General features: G+C 39.9%; 1 protein-coding gene and 1 long non-coding RNA gene across 5 annotated transcripts in view; one reads left to right on the forward strand and one right to left on the reverse strand.

Moving 5' to 3' along the window:
• The first annotated feature begins 7,812 nt into the window (after window positions 1–7,812).
• ARHGAP29 (Rho GTPase activating protein 29) overlaps window positions 7,813–26,442 on the forward strand; it is a 75,539-nt gene continuing 56,909 nt past the window's right edge. For 3 of the 4 annotated variants that reach the window (XM_045547497.1, XM_045547499.1, XM_045547500.1), the window contains exon 1: window positions 7,813–7,943. The gene's annotated coding sequence lies outside the window, so the exon portion shown is untranslated. Of the gene's footprint in view, window positions 7,944–21,621; window positions 21,762–26,442 lie in introns of those variants that run through there. The other variant, XM_045547498.1, reaches the window with a different exon arrangement.
• On the reverse strand, window positions 9,162–21,483 carry LOC123635381. The gene is made up of 3 exons (XR_006734117.1): window positions 21,368–21,483; window positions 18,199–18,249; window positions 9,162–9,206 (listed from the first exon to the last, which is right to left on the reverse strand). It is a non-coding gene; the product is annotated as an uncharacterized LOC123635381 (long non-coding RNA).

Genomic DNA, 26,442 nt, shown 5'->3' on the forward strand with positions numbered 1-26,442 from the left:
ACATGTCTAATCAGAACTTCTATCATCTTCTTCTTTCTCTAAGAACGAAAAGTTATGGAGTGAGTTATCAAATCGGTGCATTGGCTGGACTTCATTCAGGTGCTATCAGGGGTTCTGATAGGATCTCCAATAGGATAGCACCACCTATGCAATGTCACAACACTCTGTCATCATCCAATGTCTAATTAACTAGTCCTTCTCTGCTCCTATAGGGCATATATCATTGGGATAATGTTACATGAGTCATAATAATCATTCAGAGACATTGCAAGATTCTTGAAGTGCTTTCTGAATCATAAAGGATTGGTTTGAGAGGAACATAAACCAATTCTTTGAAAAGTCTTAATTTTCAAGGATTTCCCATCTAATGAATGGATTACATTCCAAAGTCTGCTTTTTCTGGCATAAAGAATCTAAAAGGTATATTCCTATAGAAACAATGTTGCTTCCCCACATACATACACATACATACTCAAAGTAAAATTAAAAAAACCCATAAAATTTATAAAAATTAGTACTGTTAAATCTATTTCTGGGTATTGGTTAAGTTGGAACTCTGTGTTTATGTAAGAGAAAGTATCTTCCAAGCAGTCACTCTTTAGGAATTCTGACCCAAGGGCAGTAGTAGGAAAAGTAACCTATGAAGGGTTTCTGGGGGTATTCTTCTCATCTGCCCATTTGTATGTGCAAAATGTTTATTCATGCAATATTTGTAGGGTAGGTATAATGTGTACAATAAATATCAAGACTCTTTATTACCAAGAATGTTTGATGGATACAGAAAATGTCATTCCTTGATTAAAGTGTATTATTTGAAACTTACAGGGTGGAAAAGAACTAATTATCTAGAGCTGGTGGGTGTATTGGAAAGAGTCTTGCTTGAGGAGACAGCTGACCTTAGTTTGAGCTCAATCTCAGCTATTAACTAGTTGTGAAACTTTGAGTAAATAGTCCACCCTCCTTGGGATATAGTTTTCTTATTATATGAATAAGGATGCTAACAATAATTCATATTTCACAGACTTATTTTGAAGATAAATTGAGATAGTGTATGTGGCAGAGCTTTGTACACCATGAAGTACCATAGAATCAAAAAGAATGGAAAAGTAAATTAGTGCTTATTGAGCTCATATTATGAGCCAAGCACTGCGATAGAATTATTATTATTAACTAGCCACAAATACCAATTGCAGTGGCAGCAATTGTATCCTTACAACTGCCACACCAAGTCTTCCTCTGTTGGATACAAATTAAGAGACCAGGACATCCTTTCAGCTCTGACCAGAAACTATTCAACCTCCTCCCACTGAAAATACTTTGCTTACAGAACATCAGGCTTGTAAACATCCTGCCTTCTTATTTTAATGATAATATGACAATGGATATGATGTCGCATCCTGGGCCACACCCCAGAGTAGGAGTGATAATGACTCATCCTGACTTGCAAATATTGGGAAGAAGAAATGCCCCACTTAAAGCATTTGATAATGGCAACTTTCAGCCACAGTTGTACTTAATATTTTTACAGGATAGGGAAGGGGATGGTCTTAGGTCCAACTAGAACCTATCAATGCTATTATTTAATTCCTAGAATTTAAATGGTGTTCCCTTGTGTGTTAGTTTGCTAGCATTGCCATAACACAGTACCTCAGAATGGGTGGCCTTAAACAGCAGAAATTTATTTTCTCACAATTCTGGAGGCTAGAAGTCCAAGATCAAGGTGTCGGCATGGCTGGTTTCTACTGAGGCCTCTCTCAGCTTGTAGATAGATGGCCATTTTCTCCCTGTGTCTTCACATGGTTTTCCCTGTGTGTGGGTCTGTGTCCTAGTCTCTTTCTATACGGACATCATCATTGGATTAGGGGCACTAATGACCTTATTTTAACTTAAGTACCACTTTAAAGGCCCTATCTCCAAATGCAATCATATTCTGCGGTAAGGGGGGTTAGGACTTCAACACATAAATTTAGGGGAGACAAAATTCAGCCCATAACAGATAAATCAGTGGTTTACTTTGTTCTTAAGAAATTTTCCCTACGCTGTGATCTCTATCTCCTTTATATTTTCCTCCTCCCCACAGTCCTGCCCTGCCCCCCCTACCGGAAGGAAGCACTTAGCCCCTTCTGTTTCCACGGTACTCGGAGTACTGACGGCCAGTATAGCATTGCTGTTGGCATCGGCAGCTCCATTTTACGGACTTGGTGGCGTTCAATAAAAGCCTAGGTGAATTAAAATACCAGTTCTCTGTGAAACATCTTCAGAGGGTTCTTCTAGAATTCATTGTCCCTTGACCCACATCCTATGTCTCTACTTTTTGAGTCTCTAAGCAACTCCAAGGTCTATATAAGACCTCTGTCTACTGGACTAGTCATTTCCTTAGAATCTGGTTTCTTGGTAGGCTCCTTTTATCTTTTAGTCATTTTTCCTGAATGGAGCTCTTTTTTCTCCTCTTGATTCTTAATCATTACCCAGAAGGAAGCTACTAGAAGTCAGAATGTCAGGCAGTATTGTCTTCATCTACTCACAGAAGAGATTGAAAGCATTTTTCACTTTGTAGCCCAATTCAAGCTAACTCCTAAGCAAGGCAGCTTGCTGTCCTGATGCCTTGTTTGCTATTCCCTCTGTTCTCCACCCTGAAATAAGCTGATGGTTTCAGTGATGTTATGTAACAGGTATTTCATCAGCTTTTTGGCTAGCAGGATAGATGGTTATGTCTGTGACCTCCTATAGTCTAGTACCATGTAGCTCCCATACAAAATTTAATTACATTGATGAACATCCTAAACCAAATATGTCATCAAGCAGGATAAGGTAAAGGACGTCAATCCATCAGTGACAATCAATCAATATTTTTTAAGGTCTTTGAAGTAAAAGTATCTGTAGACAATTTTAGACACCAATATTATGGGATTATTAATTCATAGTATTTTTTTCTATATTTTCATTCTTCTAATGTAAGTGCCACATTGTCAACTATTGAGATAATTTCAGAATAAAAATTATTTAAATCTAGGTATCTAAATGGTTAGATAATAATAGTTCTTCTGATGCTATGAAATGTAATGTCTTTTTGAATGAACTTAAAAACAGGTTTGTAAACCAAATATTTTTCAACTTTTATAAGCAGTCACTTCCCAATTCTCTGGCAAGCATGCCACAGGCAATCACCCCTATATAAATATGTAGTTAGAAAGATAAACACTCATTAAAGTCACTAGTGGTAGTATTGTTTCTCCAAGCATTCAGCAATATTTGTTCAGTGGGTAGATAAAGAAAGAGATTAGTAATGTTTCCATTGGGCTCTATTCCTTCCTAAAGCCAGAGAAAGGCCGTGTGTGTGTGTGTGTGTGTGTGTGTGTGTGTATGTTCCAGAATGCCTCTGGACAACTTTCTATTTCAAGAGCAAACCAAGCTCCTTACTAGTTCCATGCAAAGTCATGCCATGCCTTTTTAGTGCCATTATTTTCTTTAGTAACAATAAATCATACCTCCAAAATAATAGGAGAAATTTGCAAAACAAATTTCATATTTAAACATGTTAGGGGGCTGGGCATGGTGGCCCATGCCTATAATCCTAGCACTCTGGTAGGCCAAAATGGGACAATCACTTGAGGTCAGGAGTTTGAGACCAGTCTCAGCAAGAATGAGACCCCGTCTCTACTAAAAATAGAAAGAAATTAGCTGCACAACTAAAAATAGAAAAAATTAGCCAGGTGTGGTGGCTGTAATCCCAGCTACCTGGGAGGCTGAGGCGGGAGGATCACTCGAGCCCAGGAGTTTGAGGTTGCTGTGAGCTAGGCTGACTCCACAGCATTCTAGGCAGGGCAACGTAGCAAAACCCTATCTCAAAAAAAAAAAAAAAAGCAAAACAAAACAACATGTTAGCATAGCTTAAATATTTACTCATTAAACTAAGAATGACTCAGGTAGGTGTTCTGATCTAATTTTGTAGACTTTCAGAGATTTTAAAACTTCAATCTATTAGTTAGTATAGAAAGAGCCCTGGTCTTCATTCCAATCTAGTTAGGTTAACAACTGACCATGATGCCTAGGAAAGCTGGGCTGGGCTATCCTTATAAAATAAAGGAGAATGGAGTAGATAAACTCTAACATCCCTCTGACTCTGAAAATTATGAAATTCTTTTGGGAAAAACAGATCTCATTTTATCATCTCATAGATATTTTGTGTGGATCATAGAAGAGAATACACATGTTAAGGGTAGCTGTATCTGCCTTCTGACCTAGTTAGCAGTTGGTAGAATAGATGAAAGAAAAACAATAGCAGAAAATGTTCACGTCTCTACTTTAAAGAAGGAAGGAAATAATTTAAGATTCTAGAGTTATTTATGGCTCTTTCAGATAAAGATTTCGTAAAATAATTAAACTTGGCATGTGTTTGTATGTTGGTTACAAACAGCTAAAGTAAAATCATTGTCAAACAAAGCAATATGTTTCTCTTATCTGATTAAAACTTTCAAAATCTTAACAAACTAATCCTTCAAAAGATAAATCTAATGTACATGTATTGTTATTTTCTTTAAATCTTTCATTTATTGATTAATTCCAAGTACTTTTCCAGGGGCTGGAGATATAATGGTGAACAAAGCAGGCAGAATCCCTTCTTTCATGGAGCTTACATTTCCACACTAGTGAGGGGAAATAAAAAATATGTAAATAGACTAATAATTCTATATCAAGTCAGTAGAGGGAAAAGTGTTATGGCAAAAGTTAAAGCAGAGTAAGGAAGATAGGGAGCGTCAGAAAGGGGGAATGCTGTTTTTTCAGAGTGGTCAGGGAACACACCATTGATACGGATCATTTGAGGAGAGACTAGAAGGCAGCAAGCAACGAGTCACATAGATAAATGGAAGAAGCCCATTCCCTGGCAAAGCGAACAGCAGAGGCAAATGCCCTGAGATGAGAGGGACCTTGGGATATCTGAGAAAGGGCAAGAAGGACAGAATGGCGGAGGTAGAATAAGAGGAATGATTCCGTACTATCTTTACAGCAGAAATTCTTTACTGAACTTCTGTTCTGTGCCTCAGTTTTTCATTTGTAAAATGGATATGATAATAGTACCTCATAGGGTTTTTGTAAGAACTAAATAATTTACTAAATGTAAGGTATAATTAAAACAGTGTCTAGCACAGAGTGAATTATGGATGGCTAGTTATAATTTCTATCATCATCATCTCTTTATCTGCAGAAGTATCAATAATTGCATTTTTAAGGCCAATATTATTTTTTCACTGACCATTAATTATTAGAGGAGTTTCCTCACAGATTAAGTAGGGCTTTTGGTATATGGTGGCTTAAGCACAGGGGTTTATGACATCAAAAGTCTTATAAGAAAATTTAAAATGCATAAAAAAATGGGGTTTGAAATGTAATACCTTAATCTAGACAGAAAATGAATATATTATATTGATACACTCACTTAAGTTTTTCTTTATTTTTGTCAGTCTTACTCAGTTTCCTCTTCTAATGACAGCATAGAAGTCTTGGATGTTTGCAATGTCTTTCACATTTATTTGCAGCATGTGGTCTGAATTGATTCCTTGTTTCTCAATTACAACCATCATGGAATCAAGATTAATAACCTGCTTGGTGAGTTTTGTCCACCTTGGAATCTGGAGCCTTTATACTCATTGTGGCCTGTCAGGCTCTTAGTTGTTCGAAAAGCCCGAGCAGTGAGGTCAAGGACAGCAGCAGTCCAGGGATCCCACCTGCCTTTGGGCCACCCTTGCCTGCTTCCATTATTTCTTTTCCTCTCACAGGAATTAATCATGGTTGAGGAGGATCTGAGAGTGGATTTAAAGGTCCCTGTGCTTAGAACAATGCCTGGCACATTGCAGATGCTCAATAAATCTTTGTGGAATGAATAAAAACAGGATATGCCTGGTGGACAATGTTGGATCATCCTAGACAGACTGCCATTGGAGTGTGGCTTAGGTGAAAAGCACCTGTCCACAGTGCTCTCCTGTGGGACTAAGTTCCCATCTCCACCAACTACCTTCTGATTAGCCCTTTCACCTCTGGCATGGGATATCTACCACAAGCTTTGTCTTAGGCATATGCTTTTTGTGGCCATTGCATTTGCTTCCACTAGATACAACCAAGTGGAGCAGAGCTTATGATAAAAAAAAATCACCCTACAAGAATTTTTATTCTTGGACCCACTGACCATTCCCTCAGAATTCCTGCAGAAAACATTCAGTGAGTGCCCATTGTGTATCAGATGCAGACCTAGGTAATGTAGTACTATGGGACTTTAAATCTAATTAGTATAAATAAACACTATCAAATAAACATGGCACCAAAACCACAAGTGCCACAAGAATAGTATCCTGTGTACCATATAATTTTGAATAGGATTATTGATTTTCAGTGGGGAGAACAGGAAGGTTTCAGAGCAGAAGTAGTATCCTCTGTCATGGAAGGAATGAAGAACATTTCAATAGGCAGAGTAGATATGTGTTAATATATACCGTAATTATAAAATAGCAATACTATATCATCATATATGTTTCCTTACTAATTCAGTTACATGTCTGATTTCCTATCTGTTTGTCTGTTATTCTTTGTCCTCCAAAGCCATGATCATGACCCACTGTAACTGAGAATCATTTATTGGTAAAAAAAAAAAAAAAAAGAAAGAAAAAGAAAGTTGGCTTACAAGGAGGATTCGGGGCATGTGCTGGCACATCATTCAAGGATTTGGTGGAAGTATTGTCCTTTATTTCTTAGTTTCATTGCCAAACACAGCCACCTGACCCAGATAGCAGTTTTTTAATGTCCATTCTTTCTCAGGTAAAATCATATTTATTTATTGTAAAAATGAACTACCATTTTCCTTTGAGAATGTTTTCAAATGTCATATTCCTCCTGACTAATGAAGAAGAGTGAAGAATATGGCAAATTTTTGAAAAAGATTTAAATGGAGAGTGAAGTTGAGGGACTTTTCCAAATTCCATTCCCATAATTTTACCCATTTATCAGCTAATATTCATGGAGTGCCTGTTATGCGTCAGCACAGAAGACAGGAAGGATATTCTTGGTAGGTTCTTGGGTGTTACTAATATATACTCTCACTACTCAATACAAACACTGTGCTTTTCCCCCCATACATGACGCGTGATTCAACATCTAGATAAGTGCTGAAATTTTGGTTGTTCCTTTCTCCCACTGTATTGATGAGTCCCATTACTCAAGGAACATTTAATGGTAAGAAGCAAATAGCATGGTAAGAGGGCACAGTCAACTATTAATAGCATTTACTGAACATCTACCATGTGCCAGGTACTGTGCCTAATAGCTGATGTTTTGAGTTTGATGAAAGTGACAGTTGAAGACAGAAGAGAGTGGAACAGTTGTAAAGTTAAGCACAAAATGTATTTTTGTTTTGAAAGGAAGGATGGTGGAGGAAGAAGGCGGCAAAAACAAGTTGAAGACCGGAGTCCTGATTGGAAGGAATTCATAGTGTCCACAAAAAAAATGTCCAATTAAACAACAAGGACGGAGGACCTGCTCCCTGCTGGAGGGTGCAAAAGGTGACTTTTCTCTAAGTCGCTGCGCCTGCCCCGCTCCCAGCGCAAAGGGGGACGACACGTCCCGCGACTTTGGGGACAGTGTCAGGCTGGAGCGCAGCTGACAACCCGCGCCTGACCGAGCTCTTGCCCCCACCTGCTGCAGGGCGCCGCTCCCCGCCCCCGCGAGCGCGGGCCAATGGGCTGGGCTCTGTGGGCGGGCGGCACGAGGCGGGAGGCGGGGCGGCCGAAGCCGGCGCGGTGGTGGCTGGCGCGGTGGTGGCGGTAGTTGCGGCGGCGGCTTGGCGGGTTGTCCGCGAGCCGTGGGGGATGGGGGCGGCGAGCTCCAACCCTCGGCGGCTGCGGCCGTGAGCGTTGGGGGGCCGTCCGCGTCCGGAACGCGGGATGCAGCGCCCGGTAAGTGTGGGGCGGCGGCGCTGGCTCCCGCCGCGGTGGCTGCGGCCCGGGCTGGGGTCGCCCGCGCTGGGCGCCCGCAAGTTGCCGTCCAGGGTCTGGGCGGCCCCGAGCGGAGGCGGCTGCGGGCTGCGCTGGGGACCGGCGCCCGCGGGCCAGGGTCGGGGTCCTCGGGGCTCCTGGCCCTCGGAGAGTGTCCGACCGGGGCGAGGGGCGCGCCTGGAAGGCCGGAGGGGAAGAGCGGTGGGGACGCGAGCGGGCGCTGCGAGGACCCAGTGGACCCCGGGGAGCGCTCGGAGTTGGACACTGCTGGGGCTGCCGGGGAGAGGCTCGTCGGGTGGACTTTCCTTCCCTTCCAGATCCCCCCTAGCGTCCCTCAGCCCCTCTCCCTTTTTTAGTCACTGGCGTTGCTTGCCTTACTGCGGAATTCAGGGGCTCCTTTACCCTCTCCCATTGGTTTCCTTCACTGGGTCTTCACGTCCAACTCACTGGGAATCTTTTTTGGAAGTTTGGTGAGATTTTCTGAATTTTCAGTCTGACAAATGCAAAGGCTGAGTAAAAACAGCAGACATCCCCTGTTCCTTATTTACTTTTTCTTATCACTCTTCACCTCACCTAGGCCTTGGCTGTTTGTTACTTTGGGGGAGGGTGACCTAAAGGTGCAAAAACAGCCTCCTGCCCTTCTTCTCATGTGCCCCCTCTGGTGCGTCTCTGTCACCCCGTCTCCCTCCACTCTCACCCCCTCTCTATTCTCCCTTTATTACTGCCCTTTAACCCCTCCCTTCCCTCAACCCCATCCACCTTTTCCCAGCCATAGCCATAGGGCAAATGTGTGTTTTGCACAATACTGAGTGACAAGCCAGGAGATGGCAGCTACTGCCAGGAAAGCGTATCCCTGTGAGTTTGTTTCCCTAAGTGTCCTGGCCCCTGTCTGTGATAGAAACCTTGAGTTACGGGGGAGGGCCTTGCTTTGGCTGAAACAGAGTAGCCGAGGACTCTCCTTGTCTTTGAGCCTCTCTGACATGTTTATCTCACTTTCTCACCACTACCTCCTCCTAAGAGACCAAGGGTGAAGTTAGTTCTGCATTGTGTTTTTTGGATCTTTGACATCCTATGTTTTCTAACGGTGGATCTTTTGGGGGAGGGGTGTTAGGACCGCAGTGGAGCCAAAATAGCCAAGGAGCTTTTTGTTCTACGTTTACCTTTTTCTTTCCTCTTCTTTGAGAATTAGCTTCGCTTCCTCATTCAGTTTAGAAGTTGTTCCCTCTTTAAGAAAAAAAAAAATTCAAAATTAGATATGAAAGTTAATATTTAAAATGAGTATAGAAATCACAACGAATTATGGGGGTCTTGGAGATTTAGGTCTCTTTCTTCACTGATTTCTTTAGACAATTTGCCAGAAATGCCTACGTGGAAATGCTCTGTATTGTAGTAACTGTGCATGCAAGTAAGGAGCCCTAATGCTTAAGCTTCATTAGCTTTACAAGTACATGTCTCATGATTCTCAGAAGAGTTTAAGAGTGAACTAGAAGAAAGTAAGGTAGGTCTGGGTAGAAAATGTTTCAGTCCCCAAATTGGCAGGAAATATAACTTTGGCTGAGATGAAGAAAGCACTGTTCAGGGAATGTATGGTGGCTTGTCATTACATCTCCCCCACTTCCCTAAAATAGAAAATCTACCTCCCAGCACCTTCAATTTCCCCACTGTAAAAGCCCACTAGGAACATGGGCTTTTACAGCCACTGCTGTTGGTCCCAGCAGGTTAGTACTACATTGAACAAAGCTCATGTCCAGAAGGCACGTTGGAAGAATTTTCATTCTTGTACCACTGGTGATTCATTCAGCATTCACTCAGAAAATTTAGCCTGATCCCACTCCGCTAGACAGAGTCCTATAGAACCTTTCCATTTATTTGGTGGCAATAGGTAATATTAAATAAATAGGGCCCAAAGCATAATATCATGGGTTCCCTGAGAAAAGTATGTTGAATGTCCTACAGGAAAGTAGAGGGATAATTTATTCTCAGTGCAGGAAATGAAAATGCTTCTTGGAAGTAGTGTTTTGTATGAGCTTGAAAGTAAGAGAATGATTTTAGTAAGCACAGAAGGTAGAAAGGCCCTTCTGGGCAGAACCGCCGGTTTTTCTAGGCTGCCGTTTCCCCAGATATCTACTTAGCTAACTTCCTTACCTATTTCAAGTGCTTACTCAAACCTCACCTTCCTTTATTATTATTATTGGTTGAGCATTTCACATCTGAAAATCCAAAGTCTGAAATGCTCCAACAAGCATTTCCTTTGAGTATCGTGTTGGCATTCAAAAATTTAAATTTTGGAGCATTTTGGATTTTTGGATTTTCAGATTTGAGATGCTCAGCCTGTTCCAAAGATGTTACTGATCCAGCTTTTGTGTTTCTGCTTTGAAGCTTTGCAGGCTATTTTGAGTGTTTTTAATTTTCCACTGAGCTCCAGTGTGGTGATGAGCCACAACACATAAAGGCACATTTGTCAGTAAAGAAACAAGGGGGGTTAAAAGGAAGGTTAGGAGCACATTTCGTATGATAAGGATTTTTGTGTAGAGTTTCTACTTTATTTTTTGTCTTTATTGTTACTCTAATAATTAAATAAGCCACATTTCTTTTGGGTACATAAAAATTGCTGGATTGTATGTTAAATATATGTTTACCTGTATGAGAAACTGCCAGGCTGTTTACCAAGTGATTATGTACCTTGTATAGAAGTGTTGTATTATAATTACACTTGCTCTATATCTTCACCAGCATTTAGTATTTCAGTCTCACTAAAATTAAAATTTCTTGTGGTTATTTAGTGGTTATCTCACCATACTTTAAATTTGTATTTCCCTGATACTAATGATGTTGACCACTATTTCCTGTGCTTATTGCCCAGTTGTGTATCTTTTGTGGAGTGTATGTTCACTTCTTTACTCATTATTTTATTGAGTTGCTTATTATTTATTTGTAAGAATTCTTGATATCATTTGGCTATAAATCCCTTGTCAGATTTTTTTTCCCAGTTTGTGGCTTGCATTTCATTTCTCAAGGCTGTCATTCAAAGAGCAGAAGTTTTACATTTTGAAGTCTGGTTCACCAATGTTTTCCTCTATGGTTTTTGCTTTTTGTGTTTGAGAAATCATTCCCTAGATTTTCTCCCATATTTTCTCTTAGAAAAGGATCTTCAAACTTTTTCTTAAAGGACAAGATGGTAAATATTTTAGACTTCCAAGCCACACTGCCTCAACTACTCTGCTGTTGTAGCTCAGAATCAGTTATAGGCAATATATAGACTGGGCACCATGCCTATAATCCCAGCACTTTGGGAGGCGGAGGTGGGAGGATCACTTGCGGCTGGGAATTTGAGACCAGCCTGGGCAACACAGTGAGATCCTGTCTCTACAAAAAATTTTAAAAAATATTAGCTGGATATGGTGGTGCATGTCTGCAGTCCCAGCTACTTGGGAGGCTAAGGCAGGAGGATCACTTGAGCCCAGGAATTGGAGGTTGCAGTGAGCTATGACCATGCCACTGCACTCCAGCCTGGGCAACAAAGCAAGACCCTGCCTCAAAAAAAAAAAAAAAAAAAAAATTAAAAAAACAACCAAAACATAAACATGGCTGTATTCCACAGAAGTCTTTTATTTATAAAAACAGGCAGCTGCCCCTTCTGAGTCCTGAATTCAAAGATTGATAGTTTTAGGTTGTATGTTTAGGTCTATGACATATGTCAAGTTAATTTTAGGGTTTGCTGTGAAATAAAGAAGTTCATTCCCCCCTCCCATATGGATAAGTTATTTTAGCACCATTTATTGAAAAGACTACTTTTCCCCCTGTTGAATTACATTCGCACTTCTGTTGAAATTCAGCTGACGATATATACAGCCATACCTTGTTTATCTGTGCTTTGTTTCATTGCACTTCTCAGATATTGCATATTTTACAAATTGAAGGTTTGTGACAACCCTGTATTGAGCAAGTCTATTGGTACCATTTTTCTAATAGTATGTCTCTATCACATTTTAGTAATTCTTACAGTATTTCAAACTTTTTTTTTATTATGTCTGTTATGGTGATCTGTGATCAGTGGTCTTTGACATTACTATTGTAATTGTTTTGAGGCACCATGAACCACTCCCATCGAACTTAATTGATCAATGTGTGTGTTCTGACTGCTCCACCAACAAACCATTCCCCTATCTCTCTCCCTGTCCTTGGGCCTCCCTATTACATGAGACACAACAATATTGAAATTGGGCCAATTAATAACCTTACAGTGGACTCTAAGTGTTCAAGTGAAAGAGAGAATCGCACATCTCTCACTTTAAATCAAAAGCTAGAAGTGATTAAGCTTATTGAGGAAGGCATGCTGAAAACCAAGATAGACTGAAAGGTAGGCCTCTTGTGCCACACAGCGAATTTGTGAATGCAAAGGAAAAGTTCTTGAAGGAATTAAAAGTGCTGCTCCAATGAACACACAAATGATAAGAAAGTGAAAACCCTTATTGCTGATATGGAGAGAGTTTGGTCTGGATAGAAGATCAAACCAGTTACAACATTCTCTTAACCCAAAACCTAATCCAGAGCAAGGCCCTAACTCTCTTATAAAGACAGAGAGGTGAGGAAGGTGCAGAAGAAAAGTGTGAAGCTAGCAGAAGTTGAATCATGAGGATTAAGGACAGAAGCAGTGTCCATAACATAATAGTGCAAGGTGAAGCAGCAAGTGCTGATGTAGAAGCTGCAGCAGGTTATCCAGAAGATCTAGCTAAGATAATTGATGAAGGTGGCTACACTAAACCTTGGATTTTCAATGCAGACGAAACAGCCTTCTATTGGAAAAAGATGCCATCTAGGACTTTCCTAGCTAGAGAGAAGTCAATGCCTAGCTTTAAAGCTTCAAAGGACAGGCTGACTCTCTAGTTAGGGGCTAATGGTGCTGGTGACTTTAAGTTGAAGCCAGTGCTCATTTACCATTCTGAAAATCCCAGGGCCCTTAAGAATTATGCTAAATCTCCTCTGCCTGTGTTCTGTAAATGGAACAATAAAGCCTGGATGACAGCACATCTTACATCATTGTTAACTGAATATTTTAAGCCCATTGTTGAGACCCACTGCTCAGAAAAAAAATTCCTTTTAAAATATTACTGCTTGTTCGGGCATGGTGGCACATGCCTGTAGTCCCAGCTACTTGGGAGGCTGAGGCAGAAGGATCGCTTAAGCCCAGGAGTTTGAGATTGCTGTGAGCTAGGCTGATGCCACGGCACTCTAGCCTGGGCAACAGAGCGAGACTCTGTCTCAAAAAAAAAAAAAATATATATATGTATATATATTATTGCTTGTTGACAATGTATCTGGTCACTCAAGAATTCTCATGGAGACGTATAGGGAGATTAATGTTTTCATGCCTGCTAACACAACATCCATTCTGCAGCCCAGGGATCAAGGAGTCATTTCGACTTTCAAGTCTTACTATTTAAGAAATACATTTCATGAGGCTGTAGCTGCCATAGATAGTGATTCCTCTGATGGATCTAGGCAAAGTAAATTGAAAACCCTCTGGAAAGGATTCACTACTCTTTATATCATTAAGAACATTTGTGATTCATAGAAGGTCAAAATATCAACATAAACAGGAGTTTGGAAGAAGTTGATTCCAGCCCTCTTGATGACTTACAGGGGTTCAAGACATCAGTGGAGTAAGTCACTGCAGATGGGGTAGAAATAGCAAGAAATTAGAATTAGCAGTGAATCCTTGAAGATGTGACTGAATTGCTGCAATCTCATGATAAAACTTGAACTGATGAGGACTTGCTTCTTATAAATGAGCAAAGAAAGCAGTTTCTTGAGGTAAAATCTACTTCTGGTAAAGATGCTGTGAACATTGTTGAAATGACAACAAAGGATTTAGAATACTGAGTAAACCTTGTTGATAAAGCAGTGGCAGGGGTCGAGAGGATTGACTCTAATTTTGAAAGCTCTACTGTGGGTTATATGCTATCGAACAGCATCATATTCTGCAGAGAAACCTTTCTTAAGAAAAGAGTTAATGAATGTGGCAAACTTTGTTACTGTCTTATTTTAAGAAATTGCCACAGCCACCCTGACTTTCAGCAACCACCACCCTGATCAGTCAGCTGCCATGAACATGGAGGCAAAACCCTCCACCAGCAAAAAAATTACAATTTACTGAAGGCTCAGATGATTGTTAGCATTTTTAGCACTAAAGTATTTTTTACTTATGTACTTTTTTTCATACATAATGCTGTTGTACCCTTAGTAGTCTGTAGTATAGTGTAAACATACCCTTTATATGCAGTAGGAAACCATAAAATCTGTGTAACTTGCTTTATTGTGATACTCACTTTATTGTGGTAGGTATTGTCTGGACCTGAACAAGCATTGTCGCTGAGGTATGCCTGTATGTAGGCTTACTTCTGGACTTTATTCTATTCTATTGATCTGTATGCCTCTCCTTATACCAGTATCACACTGTCTTGACTCCTGTAGCTCTGTAGTAAATCTTGAAGTCAAGAAATGTAAATCCTTCAACTTTGTTCTTTTTAAAAATTGTTTTGGCTATTTCATATCTTTAACATTTTAATATAAATTGCAGAAAAACCTGGAAGGATTTTGGGATTGCTTGAGATCAATTTGACAAATAGTAACATCTTAAGAATATTGAGTCTTCCTATCCCTTAATGTGGTACACCTGTTGATTTATTTAAATCTTTAAATTCTTGCAGTAGCATTTTATAGTTTCCCATTTAGAATCTTGCACCTATTTTGTTAAATTTATTCTTAAAAATGTCTTGTTTTTTGATGTTATTGTGAATGATACTGGTTTTAAAAATTTTATTGTTCAATTGTTTGTTGCTAGTATATATAAATAAAATTGATTATAGTATGTTGACTTTGTATTCTGCATCCTTGCTATATTCATTTAATAGATGTGGTAGCTCATTGATAGGTTTCTTAGGATTTTTATGCATATAAACATGTTGTCTCTGAATAAAGAGTTTTGCTTCTTTTCCAATCTGAATGCATTTTATTTCTTTCTCTTATTGTACTCTTGAAGACCTTCAGTAACAATATTGATACTCATTTTAAGGGGAAAACATTGTCTTTCACCATTAACTATAATGTTAGCTGTAGGTTTTTTATAGATGCCTTTTATCAGGTTGAAGAAATTCTAGTCCTATTTTGCTGACTGTTTTAATCAAGAATGGGCAGGGAATTTTGTCAGATACTTTTTCTGCATCTTTTGAGATGATCACATGGTTTTTCTCTAGTAAATGTTAAACTAAGCTTGCATTCCTGGGATAAACACTTCTTAGGCATGACATATTATTCTTTTTATATATTGTTGGATTTGACTTACTGATACTGTCTTAAGGATTTGTTCTGTAGTTTTTTTGTAACGTCTTTGTTTTTGGTATCAGGATAATTAATAATGCTGGCCTCACAGAATGAGTTGGGAAGTGTTCTGTCTCCTCTATCTTCCAAGAGTTTGTGTAGGATTATTTTATCTGGTTCAATGGATTTTATCAGTGAAGCCCATGTAGGTTTACAGTTTTCTTTGGAGGAAATTTTTAGTTATTAATTAAATCCTTTAATACATATAATGATTTTCTATTTCTTCTGTCAGATTTAGTCATTTGTGTCTTCCAAGGCATTTTTCCATATCTGTAGAGTCTGTACTGTTGTCTCTTCTTTCATTCATGATTTTAGTAATTTGTGTTTTCTCACTTTATTTCTTGATCAGTCTAGCTAGATATATATCAATTTACTTGATCTTTTCAAAGAATCTACTTAGTTACACTGAATTTTCTCTCTTGTCTGTTTTCTATGTCATTGATTTCTGCTCTTATTGTTATTTCATTCCTTTTTTCTTTGGACTTAAATTGCTCTTTGTTTTCTAACTTCTTAAAATGGAAGCTTAGAGCATTAATTTCAAACCTTTCTTTTTTTGAAAAAAGCATCTAAAACTGTATATTTCTCTAACCACAACTTTTACTGTATAATCTTTACATTTTGAAATGTATTTTTATTTTCATTTAGTTCAAAATATTTTAAAATTTCTCTTGTGTAAATTTGACCCATGGGTTATTTTAAAGGTATGCTTTATTATTTACAAATACTCGGGGATTTCCCAGATATCTTTCTGTGACTGATTTCAAATTTCATTTTTCCGGGGTCAGAGAAAACACACTGCATGATTTCAGTCCTCTTAAGTTTATTGGGACTTGTTTTATGGTCCCACATATGGTCTATCTTAGTGACTATTCCATGTACATTTGAAAATAATGTATATTCTGCCATTGTTGGGTGGAGTTTTCTATAAATGTCTATCAAGTTAAATTGATTGATAGTGGTGTTCAAGTCTTCTATATCCTTAATGATTTTCTGTGATTCTGTCAATCACTGAGAGAAGATTGTTGAAATCTTAACCGTCATTGGGGATTTGTCTTATTTTTCCATACATTTCTGTCAGATTTTACCTCATATATTCTGGACCTCTATTTTAAGGTGCATATGCTTTTAGGATTATTTTGTCTTTATGATGAAATGACTCATTTATCATTATGAAATATTGTTTTATCCTTGGTAATTCCTTGTCTCATACCTACATAATAGAATCACTTCAGCTTTCTTATGATTAGTAGATGCATGGTATATCTTTTTCTGTTGTTTTGCTTTCAATATATCTGTGTCTTTGTATTTCAAGTCTGGCTTTTTGTTTGTTTGTTTGTTTTGAGACAGAGTCTCACTCTGTCTACAGGGCTGGTGTGCAGTGGCATCATCATAGCTCAAAGTCCTGGGTTCAACCGATCCTCCTGCTTCCGCTTCCCAAGTAGCTGAGACAACGGGCATGTACCACCACACCTGGCTAATTTTTCTATTTTTTGTAGAGATAGGGTCTTGCTCTTGCTCAGGCTGTTCTCAAACTCTTGTCCTCAAGCAATCCTCCTGCTGTGGCCTCCCAAAGTGCTAGGATTACAGGTGTGAGCCACCATGCCTGGCCAAGTCTTTTTTTTATAGGCAGTGAATAGTTTGATCTTACTTTTTTACTCAATCTGAGAATCTTTGCCTTTTTATCGGAGTGGTTAGAGTATTTAGATTTAATGTAATTATTATTATGATTGGGTTTAAAGTCTGTCATCTTGCTGTTTGTTTTCTATTCATCCCATCTGTTCTTTGTTTCTTTTTCTTCTTGCCTTCTTTTGGATTAAGTTTTTGAAATTCTATTTATGCCTACTATTGGCTTATTAACTTATCTCTGGAGATTTTGATAATTTGTAACTTGTGGTATATCTTCAAATAATACTATGCTACTCCACCTATAATTTAAGAATGGTACTGTGTACTTTGATTGCCTTCCTCCTTCACTGTGTTGTAATATAGTCTGTTTCTGTATATGTTGTAAATGCCACAACACATTGTTATTACTTTTGTTTTAAACATCAGCTTTAAAAAAAAAAAATTACAAAATGGCCAGGTGTGGTGACTCATTCCTGTAATCCCAGCACTTGGGGAGGCCTAAGTGGAAGGATTGCTTGAAGCCAGGAAGGAGTTCAAGACCAGTGTGGGCAACATAGTGACACCCCATCTCTACAAAAAATTTAAAGATTAGCCAGGTGTGGTGGCATATGCTTGTAGTCCCAGCCACTTGGGAGGCTGAGGTGGGAGGCTGCAGTAAGTTGTGATTGTGTCACTGCACTCCAGCCTGGGCAACAGAGTGAGGCCCTATCTCATTAACAATGATTACAAAATGTGCTTGTTTTGAAGCTTCATTGGGGTGGGTCTAGAATACATTTTTTTATTAGGGTTAGGTTAGATGCACTACATGGCATGCCCTTCTAGGATCTCCCCGTGGTGTTCAGCAGGTCTCTATCTGGCTGATGAGAACTTAGAGTTCTTTTAGCACTGTGGGAAACCTGGGAATTGTTCATCTATAGCTCCCTGGAAATTCTTTGCCCAACCTTGTGGAGTTTCACTTTACACATGTGCATTTAGTATTCAGCAAGAGAATTAAGGAATTCCCTATGCAAATTTCTGGAGCTCTTTCTTTTTCTGCAGCCTTCCTCTCTGGTACTCTGTCCTATGGATTCTAGCTACCCCATTCTCCTGGAACTATGATCCCTATCTCCTGAACTTAGCAAGAATGCCACACTCTGCTTGATTTCTGCTTCCTGTGCCATGGTCTAGTATGTGCCCTTAGGCAGAAAGTTGGGACAACTGTAGGGCTTACCTCATTTGTGATCCTGTCTCCCAGAGTCCTGTACTGTGTGTAGTCCAATGTCTGAAAAACAATATATATTTTGTCCAGTTTTATAGTTGTTTACTACAATGAAAGGGTAAGTCTGGTCTTATTTATTCCTGCACTTAGTATATCTTTTAAGGATTTTTTAATCCAGAGATTTTTCTTTTCATCTTTTTTCTTGCAATTTATTTGTGGAAGAAATCATGTTGTTTACCCTATAAAGGGGCCCACAGTCCAGATTTTGCTGGGTGTGTCCTGTGGTATAATTTAACATGTTCCTCTGTCTTATAGCTTATAAAGTGGTAGTTGGATCTAGAACAGGGTGTCTCAACCTTGGCACTGTTGGCCTTTTGAGCTGGATAATTCTTTGTTAAGAGTTAGAGCTTTCCTGTGAAAGTAGGATGTTTAGCAGTATCCTTGGCCTCTACCCACTAGATGTCAGTAGAAGCCCCCATCCCAATTATGACAACCAAAAATGTCTCCAGACATTGTCAAATGTTTTTAAACTCATATTCTGCTATGAAAACTAGGCTACCTATGCTACAGAATCAACTTCAGGAATATTGAGACACATATCTAGCAAAATTAACAATACTGATGATGTCACCACTGTAGATAGAAAAATCATTAATCTGTTCAGTCTGGTATCACAGATATTTTGAAGAGAACACATGAAGATTTTAGGAATATATAAGTTGTGGCTGCACAGAATGACTGACTCAAGTGCAGTATCATACAGGGTGTGAATTTCCATTTGAGAAGGAAAAATACTAGAGGCAATAATATAAAATGGTTAAAATGCAAGTAATTTTAAAAAAATTATATGTTGCTTCCATTTTTCTGCAACTTGGACAACTTAAGATATTGGACTTCTGTAACAGATACACTGATGGTTTTAAACACTTTACAATTATAAACCAAGAATTTTGGACTTGCAGAAAGGTATTATTGCAGTAATATACTTTTTATATGTAAAACTTGTGTGATATAAAATTACTTTAAATAAAATGCAAGTAGGGACATTAATAAAATAACCTGTGTAAATTAAAAGTGAACTACCATTTTTGCAAATATTTCCAAATGTCATCATTCTCCAGATGAATGGCAGATATTGTATTTTTTAAGAGATTTAAGAAAGATTGAAATTGAGACCAGATTTTCCCTCAGAAAACCTTATAATTTAACCATCTGACATTCATTGAAGACCCATTTTGTATCAGGTCCTATGCACAACAGTTGTCTGTTTTGGAATGGTTTAGAAGTAGATCTGGTGTGGAGGATGTTAAGAAAAACCCAGAGCAGATATGAGGGGTAGGCTTTTGCTCCTTTGAGCTCTGAGAGTTGCCCGGCCCCACCCTCCTTGGCCCTCAGAATCCTTTCCTCTTTTCCATTGATATCTTTCAGTTTTGAGTCAACAGTGGTTTCTAAGTGTCCATGGTGCATCATTCTCTGGTGGGATTTGAAGGAATGTTTGGTTTTTAGATGTCTTTAGTAGTGCTTTTGATACTGGTGTAGCTTAATGGGTAAATTTAAAAAAATTAAGTCTGAAAAATAATTGTGAAGCCTGGTAATCAAGGACCCTCAGGTTCTCATATTTATCTTTTTCAAGTACAAGCTAGGGGCCTAATTGGCTTCATTTCCCTCAGAAATGTTTGCATGTGAGAAGTGACCCTCTTCCTTTTCTCTATCAGTGGGTAGTCTATCTCTTTCTCAGTTTTTATCACCTCTGTTTGTCTTTCTTATCTTCATCTCTGTCTCATTTTCCCTTTTTTGCCTTCCCCTGCCTCTGCATTTCCCCATTGTCTTTATTCTTTTCCCTCTCTTTCTCTTCCCTCTACAATTTATCTCTCTCCTTCTCATACCTCTCTTTCTCTCTCTTTTCCAGCTTTTCTCTCCCTCTTGTGTGCTCCTTTCTGTCTTTGCCACACCACCACCTCCATCCACACACCCATTCTCTCCATCTGGAACTTGTTCATGTGAACTTGTCAGTGATGTTTCCAGTTCCGTTTTAATCAGGAACACAATACTCTTTATTAAGGGGAATGGTGGATAAGTGCAAATAATTAATTTTAAAATAGACTTAAGGGGTGTTTGAGGTTGAGGGACTTCCCCAAATTTCCTTCCAAAAACCTTATTTATGATTAAATCATAGTTGCACTGTTTCAGCCTCTTTTTGGCCTGGGGACTCCTCTGTCTCCTCTTATAAGTTTGCTTCAGTTCAGGCATCATTGGTTTCCATGGTGAGAATCCTTGGTGCATTTTTCTTTTTCAGTGTGGTTAGAAGGACGTTTGGTTTTCCTGAGTATTTGTGGCATGTCCTTGGTACTGTTGTATTTGTGGTTTTAGGGGGAAATTTGTGCAAGTTGAGTCTGAAAAATCCATTGTGGAGCTAAAGTAACCAGGGAGCTGAGTGTTTTCATATTTATCTTTTCCAGGTAGTACCTGAGGGGCCAAGTTTGTTTTATTTCCCCAACATTGTTTTCTCTGTTAGGTTCAAAGATAGGAGAGGTGTTTCTCTTCTCTTTCTTTGTCAGTGAGTGTTTTCTCCTGCTGTCACCATCCTACTTGTTGGCTGTATCCTGCTTGCTTCCTTTTTCTGTCTCTAGCGAGTAGTCTCTCCTTTCTCTCTTTTATTTTTCCTTCTTGTGGTCTCTTACTGCTTTCGCCTGTTTGTTTTCCTTGACTTTTCTCTCTTCCTATGTGTGCACTCCATTTTCTTTCCCCCTTGCCTCTTCACACTGCTGTGTCTTTTGCTCTGTCCTGTGTGTGATGATTTTTCTCTCTGCCCCCAGCACTATTCACGCCGCCCCCCACTTTCCCCTCAGTTCTTTCTGAATGTTTCAGCACTGAGATAAATGAAATTGTTTGTTCCAGTGAGTAGTCTGATATGAGAGGTATGTGCTTTACAGCCTCTGCTGCTTTCCTTAATTTATGCCATCTTAGGCTTTTTGCTCGTTCTGAGGTGAGTTCGAGAGTGCAGTTGAAGAAAGTAAGATAGGCCTAAGCGGTACAAAGGCAGAGTAGTTGGCTGGTTTTGAGGTAGTTCATTCTTCTGGAAAGGTGTTGGGCCAGGCCTGTGTCACGCTTGACCGGTGTGTGGAACCCCCCCACCCCAAGAGAGTTGAAGAGAGAGGGAAAACGTGGTCCAAAGAATTACCTTAGAAGAAATGTAGATTGGTCATCTGAGAGTGCCCATTGGCCGCATGTAGTCATCAGGATACTTTTCTCCGAGCGCAAGGGCGGCCAGCACATCCCGGCGGCTCGGGGGATAGTGTCGGCTGGGGCGCAGCTGAGAACCCGCGCGCGAGCCGCCGCCCCCACCTGCCGCGCGCGCCAGGCCCCGCCCCCGCCAGCGCTGGCCAATGGGCTGGGCTCTCGAGGCGGGACCGCTGTGGCCGGCGCGGTCGTGGCGGTAGTTGCGGCGGCGTCTTGGTCGGTTGTCCGCGGGCCGTGGGGGATGGGGGCGGAGGGCTCCAGCCCTCGGTGGCTGCGGCGGCGGCGGTGAGCGTTGGGTGGGCGTCCGCGTCCAGAACGCGGGATGGAGCGCCGCGGTGAGTGTGGGGCGGCCGCGGCCCGGGCTGGGGTCGCCGCGGCGGGTGCCCGCAAGTTGCCGTCCAGGGTCCGGGCGGCCCCCGCTGCGGCCCCGAGCAGAGGCGGCTGCGGGCTGCGCCGGGGACCAGCGCCTTCCGGCAAGGGCCGGGGTCCTGGGGGTTCCTGGTCCTCGGGGAGGAGTGTCCGACCAGGGCGAGGGCGGCCGGGGCGGCCGAGCGGGGAGGACGCGAGCGGTAGCCCAGAGCAGATGATGCTGATCATAAAGTGAAAGCGAACACATAGCCCGTACCGCTGAGCGCCTGCTGTTCTAAGAATTTTGCACATTTTAACTCTTAATCCTCAGGACAGGTCCATGATTAGTCAACTTATTTTTCACGAGGGAAAACTGAGGTTGAAAACCTGCCCAAGCACACAGTCTAGTGACCGGCAGCCTCAGGACGTAAACTCCAGGCGCTTTTGCTGCGGAATCTGTGCTGTTGACCACTGCGGAGTCGGGTCTTGCCTCTGATCCCGCCCTTCTCCTGCCGGCCCTGGATCCGACGGGCTCTCATTCCCGAGATATTTCAGTCTTTCCGGCGTGCATTCTCCTCGTCTCTGTCTTTTGGCTTTCTTCTCGAGGTTTCTTCAGTCTCTGTGGTTTATCCCAGTTCTGTTGTGGACGTGCTTTGGGGTTTGACGGTTTTCATTAAAAAAATTTTTTTTAATTTATTTTGGATGGGTGAGCTGAAGTGGGACGTTTCAAGGTGGAGTCCTAAGTGACTGACGAGCCTCGTGTCTTTATTTTATTTTATTGTATTTTTTTACTGTCTTCCTCAGACGGTATTGGTCTCAAACCTTTTCTGAGGGCAGGGTGTTACCTGCTGAAGACAGGAGCTAGTGCCCCTCCCCCTTTCTCCATCTGTCTCCGTCCGACTACTTGTATATCTCTTGTCTGTCATGTATCTTTTCTCCGTTGTTGTCAGCGTCGCTGCCCATTTTGGTTACTCTTGTTCTTCCCTCTTCATTTAAATCCTGGGATGGGGAACGTCCTCTTTGGCATTGGGTAGTTTTGGCTGTTCAAAGGAGAGCCTTCTCTGCCAGGAATGCTAGACATTTTGGAGGCGTGGGAGGCTGGGCAGTTTCCTTTTTTTTAACGTGTGCAGGGTTCAGACTGCACAAAAATGAATGAAGTGTATGTGTGTTATACACCTTCCTTTAGAAATTGTTTGCATATTATTGATAAAACTGTGTCTCACATGTCCCTATTCTGTTTTTGTGAGGAGTGCTTTTTAAAAATATAATTAAATACCTTCAGAATGAACTCTTCTAATTTTTTTAAGCATCTTTAAAATAGATTCTAACCAAATCAGAAATTGTGCTGAAACAGCAGATTTCTGAAAAATCTGGCAATTTTTCCTCAGGTAGAAATGGTAAGATGGATACTGTTAAGTACATATATTTGTGGCAGTTTCACACTTCAATTAGACAGCCCAGTGCCTAAAATGAAAATATTTCCTTACTGTATTTTGGGGGAGGAGTGCATGGAAAATGGAACATTTGATTGACACAGGCTACTAAAGTCTTGAAAAAGCGATGTTCTAGGGGACCAGGAAGCTTGTGACCAAATTTCTAATGCATATATTACTTAGAGTTTACAACGTACAGAGAAAGTAGTTTTGCATACTACATTTCTCCTTGCTACAGAATTCTTTGAGGAGTAGATGATACATGTTTTTGATGTTGATGGTTTGAAGTTGGAGGAGATGTACCAGAATTATAGTTTCACAAATATTTTGCTCAACAGTCTGTTTACATAGTTCAAATTTCACTTAGCCCTTTTAGTAGTTTTCCACAAGTCAGTTAAGTTTCTGGAGTTGTTTCCAGTCCTCTATTTCTTGCTTACAATCTACAGATTTATTGTAGTGAAGCCACATCTTGTTTATCACTTAAGTACGTTCAAAAACAATTTCCCACAATAAAGCACTGCTAGTAATAATGGTTAATAGCTGTTGAGCCTTCATGATGAACCAGACATTCTCCCAAGTACTTTCCATGCATTATTACCTAATTTAATTAAATGGTCAGTTGCAATCTGTTAGTAACTACACTTTATGTTACCACCAACTAGAGATTATTCATTTTAGCACATGAGAAATTTTCTCATTACCACAGTTCAATTATGAAAGCTTGGATTAAGTTGGTTATTTTAGAGATTTTTTTCTCATTTGTAATGTTTCCTTTTTTCAGTTTGAAATATGGAAAGTAGTAAAGACTATATAACAAAATTAGCACACTAATCATCATAATGCTGACGAGAGGTATAGTTTAATCTTAGTTCCTTCTCTCCCTGTCATGCGTTTTTGATTTTGTTTCAATTTTTTTTTTTTACATATTTTGTTAGTCTTCTCTAAAAATGTTCAAGCATTTTTGAAACACTTTTTACAACTTTGGGTTACTAATTTGTCACATAGTTACTTAAAGTAAGTTCTTTTGTGGAAATAGGCGAATCTGTGATATGTCTTTAAGTTTTGTAACCATCTTTACCAGTGACAGTGACCAGTTCTGTAATTTACTGAATTTAAAAGCTATCAGAACTAAACAGAATGACCTTACTAAATAAACTGAAAAAATAATAAGATTTTTTTAGGCTAATAGCTTTCTTAATTAGTGATTTGTAAAATAGCTGCCCAAATAAGGCACTTGAATTTTTTGTTTTTGTTGGTGGGAAGGGAGGCTTAGGTGTAATAATTGTGCTCAATAATTGCCCTGGGTTCATTTTAGAAATGATCTACATATTTAAGAATTAATGGTAGATAGGTTTTGAAACTAGTTTAAGTGTAGAAATTACATTCTTAGAAATAATTTGAGATTAACAAAAGGATATTGAATAAAGGAACTTTAGCTATTAGGAAGGTGTTGAGGCTCCATGTTTGATAATCAGGAGAAACAATAATAGAAATCCAACTTTGATTTCAGTTTTATGTAATCTTGTCTTTACTCACCTTCATATACTTTTTTTTTTTTTTAAAGATACTATTGTAGAGGTAGATTTTTTTTTTTTTTTTCTTTAAGAGATGGGATTTCGCTGTGTTGCCCAGGCTGGACTCAAATTCCTGGCTCAAGCGATCCATCCTCCTCAGCCTCCACAGTAGCTGAGACTATGGGTGCATGCCACCATGCCAAGCTAATCAGGCTGGATCTTGAAGGGGCATCTCTGCAAGAAGAGGGGGAGAAAGGACGAGGGGGAAGAGAACAAGGGTTTTTCAGAGAGTGCCTAGGTTAGAAATAGACTTCTTAAAAAATTTGTTTTTACTTCAAAACATTTCATCATCCCCAGAGTTAACTATTTTTGTTTTTATTAACATAAAAATTAATTGAAACTTTATAAGTTTATAAGTCCATTATTCTTTTTGTAAATTCATTATTCATTCTGCAAATAGTTTTGAGTAGTTCATCCCTTATATGCTTAGCACTGTGCTGTGAGCAGGGAACACATGAGTTAGCAAACAGACATGGTCTTGATTTCTTATAGATTATAGTCTAGATGGGAAGACATGAATCATCTATTTGAACTGTAATAAGTGCAATGATGAAAAGTACAGGATGCTATAGGGCAGCAGTCCCCAAGCTTTTTGGCACCAGGGACTGGTTTCATGGAAGACAGTTTTACCACTGGGGGTGGGGGGTGGAGCAGGACATGGTTTCAGGATAATTCAAGCACATTACATTTATTGTACACTTTATTATTATTACATTGTGATATATAATGAACTAATTATATAACTCTCCATAATGCAGAATCAGTGGGAGCCCTGAGCTTGTTTTCCTACAACTTAGATGGTCCCATTTGGGGGTGATGGGAGACAGTGACTGATCTGACAGGAGCTAGAGCTCAGGCAGTGATACTAGCAATGGGAAATGGCTATAAATACAGATGAATCTTTGCTCTCTGTCTCCTGCCTGCTGCTCACCTCCTGCTGTGCAGCCTGGTTACTAACAGGCCACAGATGGGTATGGGTACTGGTTCACGGCCCAGGGTTGGGGGCCGCAGCTATAGAGCATCTAACAGGAGATTCTGCTCTAACTGGTGGGGGTGGTGAGAGTGGTCCAGGACGGTTTATTTGAGGAAGTGGCCTTTGAGCTGAGATCAGAATGAATAAATGAAGGAGAAGGAATATTCCAGACAAATGGAAGTGTATAGAGACAGGACGCTGAGCCGAACAATTGGTATTTTTCAAGCTGTGGAGTCATGACCCATTACATGTATGAAACCAATTTGGTGAATTGCAACCAGCATTTAAAAAAATAAATTGGAATAGAATAAAAAAAAATTCACATACATCACACCGATCCTTAGCCAGAACTTGTTTTATGAAACACAAATGCATTCTTAAATACATACCACATACAAACATAACATACTAACTGTGTAAACTAGCTGATGATGTAAAATTATTTCCTGCTATGGGTCGTGGTAAACTAATACTGTTGGAAGAGTGAGAAGGAGGTATGTGTGGCAGGCGTGTAGAGAACCAGGAGTTGTGTCTCTAGATGACATCGCACAGGTAGGTAGGAGCCAGATCTCACATTGAGCCTTTATAGAGCATGATAGCTTCTCATTTGTCCTTTAGAAAAGTTTTGAACAAAGAATGACATTATGAGATTTATGTTTGAAAAATTCACTCACTATATCTGGAATGG

This window comes from Lemur catta, chromosome 3 (assembly GCF_020740605.2).
Source record: "Lemur catta isolate mLemCat1 chromosome 3, mLemCat1.pri, whole genome shotgun sequence".
NCBI lineage: Eukaryota > Metazoa > Chordata > Mammalia > Primates > Lemuridae > Lemur > Lemur catta.